Below are 10331 nucleotides of genomic sequence, written 5' to 3'. Positions count from 1 at the left end.
GGGTGATTAGTTTTTGTGGACAGCCTGCTCTAGGTGGATTCACTGCTGTGCCATACTCTTTTCATTTCTTAATGATTGATTTAACTGTACTGCAAGGGTCATTCAGTGACTTAGATATTTTCTTGCACTACCCCAATGACTTATGGTTGTTAATAATTTTTTCACTCAATTGCTTGTTCTTTTTTCTTTACCATGTAGGTCAGGCCTCGATACTGATTCACCATAAGCTGAACCTTCCATATACATGTATATTTATACTACAATCAATTGAAACCACTTGGCTACCAGGCAGATGATCTCAATTAAACTCTTTATGGGACTTCTAAAACTAGTAGAGTGTACCAGTGATGATTTAGGTATTTCATATTAAAAGATTTAAATACTTATATTATCAATTATTTTGTGTTTTATTTATATAATTTATTTAGACCACTTTGCAGACATCTGTTTTTGCTTTGACATTAAAGTCTTTTCCTGTTGATCAATGTCAAAAAAGCCAGTTTAGAGCCACTGTAATTCAATACTGTATAACAATAAAATGTAAAAACTTCTGAAGTGGAGGTGCAGATACTTTTTATAGTCATTGTATAGCCAACAAGTAGCTTTAGATCCTAAAGCAAACTGTTAGATAACCTGAAAGCCTTATTTTTGATATTCCAAGTGCTACATATACTAAAATTAAAATAAATGAAAATAGATTCAGCTTCTTTAAAACCATAATTAATGCATGTCAGACAATCAATGAATGGCGGGTGTTGCAACAATACTAAAATGTCTGTTACCTCCTTATCATTAATTTATATTGCTTTTTCATGAGAACAACAAATCAGCTGTCATATTGTTTAATCAGATGATATGTTGCTTTCTATTTGATTATTAAAATCCATCTCCACATACCTTGAATCCTGGGACAGCAGAACTCTACCTCCATTAAAAGACAAAAGCAAATCATTTTTCTGAATGTGCAAAGAGCAGCATTTCTGCTTTCTTTGTAAGCCACATTATAATGTACTTAGGACTAATTACCTAACTAGTGCTAACAGTAGGAATTGTGGCAGGTATGTCCTGGAGCACAAAGACACCGGTGTGTCTCTGTCTGAGTACGTACTTGCGTGCAACTGCATCATCACTAATGTGCTGGTTTGATAACAAGACAGGTGGCCAGGGGAAACCAAGATTCCAAATGCCATCTGTTGCCATGAACTGCCTCCTCAAGGTATGGAAAAGAACCCACAGGTACACAGTGATACATAAAAAGGGGGGAAGTATTATTTCATCTGGTAATTTAAGGTGTGGTTTGCTTTACTGTGCTGTTAATAATTAAGCATGTGTTAACTGGCTGATAAGGGCAGCACTGAATCTGGGAGCACAGCACTATAAAAACTGAGTACAGGAAATTGATATTACTTGAGCTGTCACATATGCCAGAAAAGAAGTCTGTCTTTCTTCCACTTAAACCCTAACCTTTGTCCTGTCATTTTAAGTGTTTATTGACCAGTTTTAAATTATATTTTTTATTATATGTTTCTTCATGTTTATTTTTTGTTACGGTATAGCCAGGGTTGTTTAAGTTTATTTCTTGTTTAGTCTTTTAGTTGTTATTTACAACAATTTTTTTCATATTATGTTATTTTGTTTTTGGTTTTATTTTGACATTGCATATATGTAATATTAATTGTGTTACCCAGCTTCATTCCGGAAATTTCGTAAGACAATGGGCCTCAGTTATAGTGCCGTAAGTTAACTGGATAGATCAGGAGTACTATACTATGTATACAGTATTTTTTAGTTTTCCACCAAATGCTAGTATTATTGGCAGGCAGTGTGGTGTAGTGGTTAGGACTTAGTACATGCCTGTGCTCAAATTGGAAAAACAAAAGAAATATATCCAATTGTATCTCAAATGTTGTAAATCACCTTGGATAAATTCATCTGGCAAATGATAAGTAATTAAAATATTATTAAATTACTGGCAAACTGAGTATATATTATCATCATTACTGTACATTTTTATGGTGTTCATTTGTTTTTGTTGTTCACTAAAGTACAGTATTTCTTTTTGTATTTTTTTTAATTGTATGGGGTTCCCCTTTAAAGTCCACAGGTACAAAGGTACATGAAAACAAGTGTTTGAAATAGATATACATAAGTGTCAATAACTTGCATGCATTACACTGAAGTATTAACGTGAAGAGCGAGGAGTTGCTTTCAGCACTGTAACACTGTGGCTTCCCCATTAGAAATTCAAGCGTAATGATCTAAGACCAATGCTGGGGAACTGCAAAATTTAAGTGCTGTGATTAAGGGTGGGTGGGTGTGTCGGGGAGTCCCTTTTGGAGTTACCAGTACTGTTTCCAGGGACTGGAGGTAGACCATGTGGATAACCAGGATGACAGCTGGTATGCTAGAAAACACTGCCAGTACACATAGAGCTCCCAATCATCCTCATTTTCCCAGACATGTCCTCATTTTTAACATGCCATGGACTGTCCAGGAGGAATTTATAAAATTTTGAAAATGTCTGGAATTTTGGCACCTAAAATTTGAAAATCTACATATCCTTATCATTGGTAAAAGATGAAAGCTGTACACCAATCAGCATTTACAAAAGTAGTGTGCACACTTTTTTCCCAGAATCTTCACTTCCATTTCGGTAGTAAATAAAGCAGATATCGACGAGAATACTCAATATCTGTCCAACTTGGCTTTTTACTTCATCTTTTGAATTCAGCCTTATTTTCTTGGTGAGTAGACAGTTCATTATAAATGTTGTTCCTTTACCTAATTATTTGTAATCCTAATTCACCGTAACTAAGTGAATTTATTCAAAATCGAAATTACAATTTTACATTTTCTATGTGAGATATTATATTTGATTCTTCTTTCAACAGCTTGGTTAAACAAGAAATTTCATACATCCAGGTACTGTCCATCGTATTTAAGTGCGAGTAAGTAATGCTTTGTAATATTTAAATGGAAAATATTGTTATTACCCCCCATTGCTTCCGTTGTAAATGAATGAGTCAACTATAAAATTTTCAATAAAAAAAAAAAAAATCACATTTATTCTGTCATATGAATGCAATATCTTTTTAGTTATCAGTTGATCAAGTAATAAGTCACTTCTTCAAGTAATTTAATAATATTTTCATAATTCTTTCATTTACATAAATTCAGGAATATTGATTATACCGAAAAGAAAGTGCAAGTTCAAAGACTACTTGAACAACAAATATCCTTGTTTTCAAAAGGGCTGAAGAAATTCAATTAAGGGGCTAATGCTCACAAGATTCAATTTCGGTAGCATGCTATTTTTATTCATATTTATCCAAGAACCCAGATTTACTGGGAAAAATACCTTCAGTGGAAAAATATAAAAGAATGTAGATAAATGCAAATAAACTAACTTGAAAACAGCTAAATTATTTTTATTTTACTAGTAGTGAATTAACCATGTGTATAATTTTTTACAGGTTTTTACAGTTAAGCTATCCAAATAAGAATGGAAGGAATGAAGTCTGTTAATTTAAGAGGCTTAACATATTCAAAATATTTAATGGGTTATTAGTTTGCCAGTGACCGTGATTGTGGCCATCATATCATAATTATAGTGATAAACTGGTACTAAATGTTTATATAATTAAAACAAAAACCATAAGGCAGTATAATGGAGTATTATTGCATCATAGGGAAAGACATCCTCAAAAGTCCTAATTATTCGACCCAAATATCCTCATTTCCAGAGAAAGAGAGTTGGCAACACTAAGTACGCATCAAAAGCAAAAACTGAGAAGTATCAGTCGACTTTAAGCACTTCAAGTGGGTGGATATCCCCATTTGAAGTAAGTAGAATGAACATATAAATGTAGATGATTTTGGAGGTTGGGGAGTAGCTTGTGGGAGGACTTCTTAACATTAAACTGACACTGTTGGGCATTTCTAGGATTTGCAGCCATCAATGCATTAGCTCCCTCTGTGACTGTTGTGCACAGTCCTGCATTTATATAACATTGAAACACCTCTCGCTTTGGGCCTTCACATGTATAATGATGCAACACTGATCGTGGGCTATATTGCATATGATGGTCAAAAGGATCAGGGGCTTACTGCTATTGCCATGTACATAATTCATAAAAAGATCAAGGGCTGGGTGCAATAGATCAGGGGATAAATTTCTAAAGCCCCCTATCCCACTCTCAACACCACTGTGTCACTCCTGGCTGGTGTTTGATTGGACACATCCAACTTTACTTCTCTCTCGCTGCCTTTTTCATTGTAGTGAAGCAACATCTACTCACAGCCACAGCACTTGCCAGTGGCACTCGAGGTTTACAGCGTGTTTACTAGTCATTGACCTTCGCGTCTTCCTTGAGCTTTGGGGAAGGTTCTCCTTCAATATCATACCTGACTGTAGATGCCAAATGTGATAATGTCTCTTTTATCCTGTCCTGCGGCCTCATTGATAAAGTTAATGTATGCAGAAAACGTGGCTTGAAATGTGTGTACGCAACTTCTCATGCAAACATCAGGATTTATAAAAGAAAACTGAATGGGGGAACATGCATATATTTATGGCAACTCTGATTCATGCTTACACAACATTTCGCAGAAACTGGGAAATGACGATATTATTGATAATGAAGAGAAATTCTGGCAAACCAGGTAAATTATGACTCACTCGCATAATAATTCATATCACTAAGCCATTATTATAATGTGTGTTGATGTGACAGACATATTGTATCTTAAAAATGATGAATATGATGTACGGACTAAGTTTTAGTTCCCTTTTTAGAGGGCCAATGCTATGTTTTTGCACTGAAGAACTGTTTTGGTTTTCATCAGTTTTACAGTATATCATCTACTTGTTGCCACTACTCAGGGATCTGGCTGACAGGTCAGGCATATCTCAGTCAAGCTTCACTCCATCGAACCTGCTGTACTGGAAGGCATTAACTGACCAGCGTAGCACTTCATCTAGTTTTTGTATTTTTTGGGTGCACATGCATAAAAAAATAACATTTTATTGCTGACATAAAATGGTAATTTGCAGCAGTGTCCAGTTGTCCTAATGTAATCGGAGCACTTTACTACACTCATTGCAATTAGGGCACCTAGCTAGCATGAAACTGCTTCTGTTAACTGTGAGCAGTTACATTGCATTATTGCACAAGTATTCTGTGATACCATGAGGTAAATGAAAAACATTGCGTCTCAGAGGCCTGGGTCAACCCATGATTCATTTATTTTGAAGTAAAATAGTTTACAATGATGTGACAGAACTTTACATGGTTAATGGATTGTTGGTAAGGTTACTGGCTAAACCCTCAGTGTTTCATATGACCTGCACTATTCATTGTAACAGCAATCATGTCATTACATGTGTCAGTGATCATGGCTACCCGCTCAGACACTGGCATCTTAAGCCTCTCCAGGATCCCCAGAATGCAGAGGAGAGACGCTATTATGCCATGCATGATTTTCTACTCTCAGTTGCAGAGCTAAGCCAGATACTCTTAAATGCAGGTGGCAGGGTCTCAGTATATTAACAGGAAGGCACTCTTACTGCCAGTGAAGTTCTGCAGCATTGTATGAGGTTGATTAGCATGCTCCATATATAGATATTTCAGGGAGTGTTCATGGATGCATATTTACAAGGTGACTGTAATTTATAAACAGTAAATTGCCTATAAATGTGTGTACAGCAGGTTCTATAAATCAGATTTTTTGTTTTTGCTGTACACATTTTTCTATTTTTTTGCTGTGCAACCCCCAGGGTACCACCTCTTCTTTAGCAGTTTGTCCACATTTTTGACTAGTGCTGTGTCATTTGTTTGCATAAATGATGCTCTCAGCACAGTATATAACATGTAAGTCAGCATAATATTAACATATATTGACTAATAAAAAAACACTGTATTTGTCAACTAATTTTCTTTTTTCTATAATGTCAACAACCTTCAATCAAATTTGTCAAGGTATGTTTGAGATTTGGGGGTTTCCAGTTTTCCTTTTTTTTTAACCCTAAATACTGATATATGGAAATGTCTTTTCTTAGTTGATAACCAGTACACTACATTTACCATTCTGACAAATTTATACTTTTTAACGAATTGGAAAATGTGTTTTTTTTTTGATGATCTGCACTGGTATCAGGAACCTGCAATTGCTCTAGGGGCACTGTACAAAGGCTGACCCTGCACTCTGACACCAAAGGGGTATGCGAAAACTAATTCATGATACAAGAAATTGTATGAGGCAAAGATATTGTATCTTCATTATGTTTCAAATTTTTTTGTATTAAAAATATATGTATTAGTTGTGTTTGGACTCCCCCAGCTGTATAAAAGGAGAAGTGTCATCTGTAAATGCAGATTTGACATTGCTCTTTTTTCATTCCTGCATTTTGCTCCTCTTTGTGATATTACTGTTTCCTGGATTTTGAGCCCTTCTTTTGTCTTAAGATACTGCTCATGTGTCCTGTCTCGCTTTTCCTGAGCTCTTTTTTGTAACCATTTTATAATTCCTTAAATAAATTCTTAAATATAAAAGAACTTTGTTTTGTTTATCTTGGAAGTAGAGGGCTTATGGCTTTTCTCTCCCCCATTTCTGTACATTTTTATATTTTGGATGCTAAAAGTCTCAGCCACATTTTTGGGCCTGTGTAGGCAGGACACCTACCATTTGACAGTGGGAAGAGGCTGCCTGGGATGAGGTGTACTCGGTGAGAAGGACTGGTCTGGCCTGTGGTTTTTCGAGACCTGCATCTCTTTTTTGAACTTATTGTGACAGTGATCACAACACTTTTATAACCAGATTTACTGGTATGACTTCTGAATATTTATTAATATTGTTGTTTATGTTCACATATTCAGCACTTTCTTTCTTTTTAAATCATTTTAAGCTTATATATTAATTTTCTTAAATAATTTTACACAGCATTCTATGTGATGACACTATGTATGGATGACGCTAGATAATTTGGTAAAGGAACTGAACTGATTTCTGACTTCATTTGTTTTCAAGATTGCTTATCCTCTATTAGGCATTAAGCAAATGCCTTAAACTCAAACTTCATTTCAGTGTGAGCATATACACAGGGGACATCTAATCAGAAAAATGATTTCCTCTAGAACCTCTAAGGATGAGTGCAAAGTTGTATGTAATAAATCAAAAGATGCCCCAAACTGAAAACACACATTTTAATATTTAAGATCTACAAAATAACAGAAGTAAAAATGCCATTTGTAAAAATTTATATTGCAATTTTAAAATTCTGCAATGTTAAAAGTAAGCAAAAACTCTTAATTAAATGAAGCATTGTCTTAGGTCTATGATATACGGGTACTGTGGAATTAACATATCTAACATAGTAAACTGAGAATTGAGTGTCCTACTAGGTGTCGACCAATGAAGTCCAACATAGAATGCAATAAGCTTTCTCATTCTAACAGCAGTATGATTTGAGGCATCTATTAACTAAAGTCATAATCCCCTTTTCTGTATGTGCATAATTTTGTTCATATGTCAGGTATTTTTTACTCATGTAAAGAAAGGGGTATTCATCACAAACTTCATGGGAAAATAAAATTCTCAAATCTGAGCTGGCTTCATCTATTTATAACATGAAGTAAGCCAAGCATTTGAGTTCCTGTAATACTTGTCCAAACAAAGGAAAGGATGAATGTCTTTCAAAGTGTAATCTGATGCCAAGATAAATTTGACTTTATCAGAAATTTCTCTCTATGTAAAAGCATTTGTGGAGCTGAATGAAGGCTCTAATAACTATGGGAATAAAAGCCTAAATCCACAGGAAAAAGGGACATAGTTACAGTGGGAGACACAGTTTTTCAGGAGACAAACATGCAGGCTCTCAACAGTTGACAGAGATTTAGTAACAGTGTAGAAGTTGCTTTATGTCTGATATGTCTGAAAATGTCAAGTTAGTTTATGAAGATATCATTTTTGGAAAACAAAGAATTTAGAGTTTTCACAATAAGGTCCACTTTAGCCAATCACAGTGCTTTTGTGGCAACATGTTGCATTTTGGTTAGACACATAAGTCAAAATTTCATTGTACCTTGTAAACATAACAAAAAACTTGAACTTAAGCAATTGTATAGCGTGCCACTCCAAACCTTTTTTTTTCTTTTTTTTATGTTGAACGCAGCAATACTAAATATCTTCTTCCTGGGCTTGCTGATGTTTCATTTTCTCTAGTGCCACACTAGGCTTAACTGAATTCCAAATGCCTTTGCATTGGACTGAAATGTAGCCATGTCTGAATAATAAGGAATAGCTTAAACAGAAGGATCTGCTGATGAAGAAAAAAGACAATAATGATGTACATATATGTTGATTAGATATCTGATGGAGGAGCAAGAGTTAGTCCATCAAAAATGGTGAATGGGAAGGCAAATGTAAGGACATGGTGTGCAAAACATCACTGAAAGTTTAAAATGTAGTCTTTTTAGCATAACACTTATTGATATTGAAAGTACAAAATGACACACCAAACAGTTGTGTTACTATTTTGCCTGCAGATAGTTAAGTAATAAACAACAAACTGAAATTTCACTAAACGTCCTAAAGTTATCAGAGGAAGCATCAATATCTGTTGAGCTTGGTCACTTGCAAACAGATGCTTAATTCAGACTGAATAATATATATATGTATCATCACCTGGTTCCCCTCTGTTGCTTTTCCAATTTAGCTTTTCGCCACAAATTCTTTTCATTTACACTATTAAAGGTCAGTATGTGGAGACATTAAAGCAAACTTGTTGTGCTTGTACAGTCATTCACCACATCTTTTGTTTAGAGCAAAGACAATATTGCTTTAACATGACTGACAAATAGCAAAAAGATGAAAATGAAGATATGACTACTTTTAAAATATTTTTTGAAATTAAGCAGAATTCTTAAAAATACAAATATGAAAGTCAGTACAGTATTTGCAAATGCTACATACCTCGTATGTTAACAAACTACATCTATGCTACTATAGGGTAACTAATAAAAGTTAATAAAATGAAAAAAATATATTTCAGAATTTTTTTTATTTTAAATAAATAAACCTAAAAAACTAAAAACAGAATTTTAATCTGCATTACAAACCTAACCAAAATACATTTTCATTATAAAGCTGATTCAGAGCCATGCACTTTGAGAAAAATAAATAATTTGTCTATACATAACAGTGAGATGCAAAAATAATTAAAATGGAAACATATAGCACAAACAAAAATAAAAAGGCTACCAGTACAAATGTGTTATAGTGCACTAAGCCATAGAATTAACCATGACCACAATTAACCACAGCAGTGTGCCTGTTTATATTCCAAACAGAGCAATAAGGGTTTGTTTTTTAGATAGACTACCTGACCCATTATATCTTCATGAAGGGTTATGCTGAAGGCATCAACGTTTTAAGAAAATATATTTACATTATTTGCTCCATAGAAAATGCTATACACCACTGATTACTGTTCTCTTAAGCCTTTATCACATTATGTAACTTTTAGTTGGGAGGCATGTCAGACTTGCCAACTGTAGCTGCTGATCAGGTCTGCATATCTGTTACAGACTAATTTACAGACTGTGTGCTGACCTTCCAGCACAGTAGTACTTGCAACAACCAATAGCATGTTGCCTGATGGAGCTGGTGCTGTACAAAGGGTTAACAGCTACAGTAAGTTTGAATGCAGTTTTGGTATTTTTTCTTTTTTTCATTCTGTTGTAGTCCGTAGAAAATGAGACATCAGACATACAAGTCCATCTCTTCTGTTTGTAATTTCCAAAACACCAGCATTCCTTACTCCTCACTGCTGTGTTATATGCATTGTACTTCCAGATAAGCATTCAATGGTTGTCAGCTCTCATGCACCCAAGCCAGAAAATGGCAAAACACATTACGGGTCCCTGGCAGTATGCAGGTTTTTAGTGATAAACACAATGCATCTCAGGCTCTGTGGGAGCATTTATGGGGTGTTTGGTGCAAATATTGCACATTGGCACCTCACGGATTACAATTAAAAGCACCACATCCATACAACTATAAATGGGGCCCAAGCAAAGAAAAAAGGAAAAAGAAAGAAGATTGAGATCATTAAAGGGGGATCACAAGAAAGGATAAACAAAAAAGTAAGAAAAGGGTTTGAAAAAGGTTGGATGTTGAAGGAGAGAGAAAAAGAAGATAGGATTATGGCTAAGCTGGTGTTGCTATGGAGAGGAGTACGGTGGAAAGAAATGTGGCCCTGAGCTGAGTAGTGACAGTGTTTACAAGGCTGTGTCTCTCCTGTTGACAGCCCAAGGTGTACAAGCAACCAACTG

General features: G+C 34.9%; 1 protein-coding gene across 1 annotated transcript in view; it reads right to left on the bottom strand.

Annotated features, from left to right (window-relative positions):
• The window catches only part of LOC120539489 (phospholysine phosphohistidine inorganic pyrophosphate phosphatase), a 291572-nt gene that overhangs the window by 45363 nt on the left and 235878 nt on the right, over window positions 1–10331 (bottom strand). The gene's annotated exons all lie outside the window — the stretch shown is intronic.

Source organism: Polypterus senegalus, chromosome 1, assembly GCF_016835505.1.
Source record: "Polypterus senegalus isolate Bchr_013 chromosome 1, ASM1683550v1, whole genome shotgun sequence".
In the NCBI taxonomy this organism is placed as follows: Eukaryota; Metazoa; Chordata; class Cladistia; order Polypteriformes; family Polypteridae; genus Polypterus; species Polypterus senegalus.
This window is presented reverse-complemented; position numbering and strand designations above follow the sequence as displayed.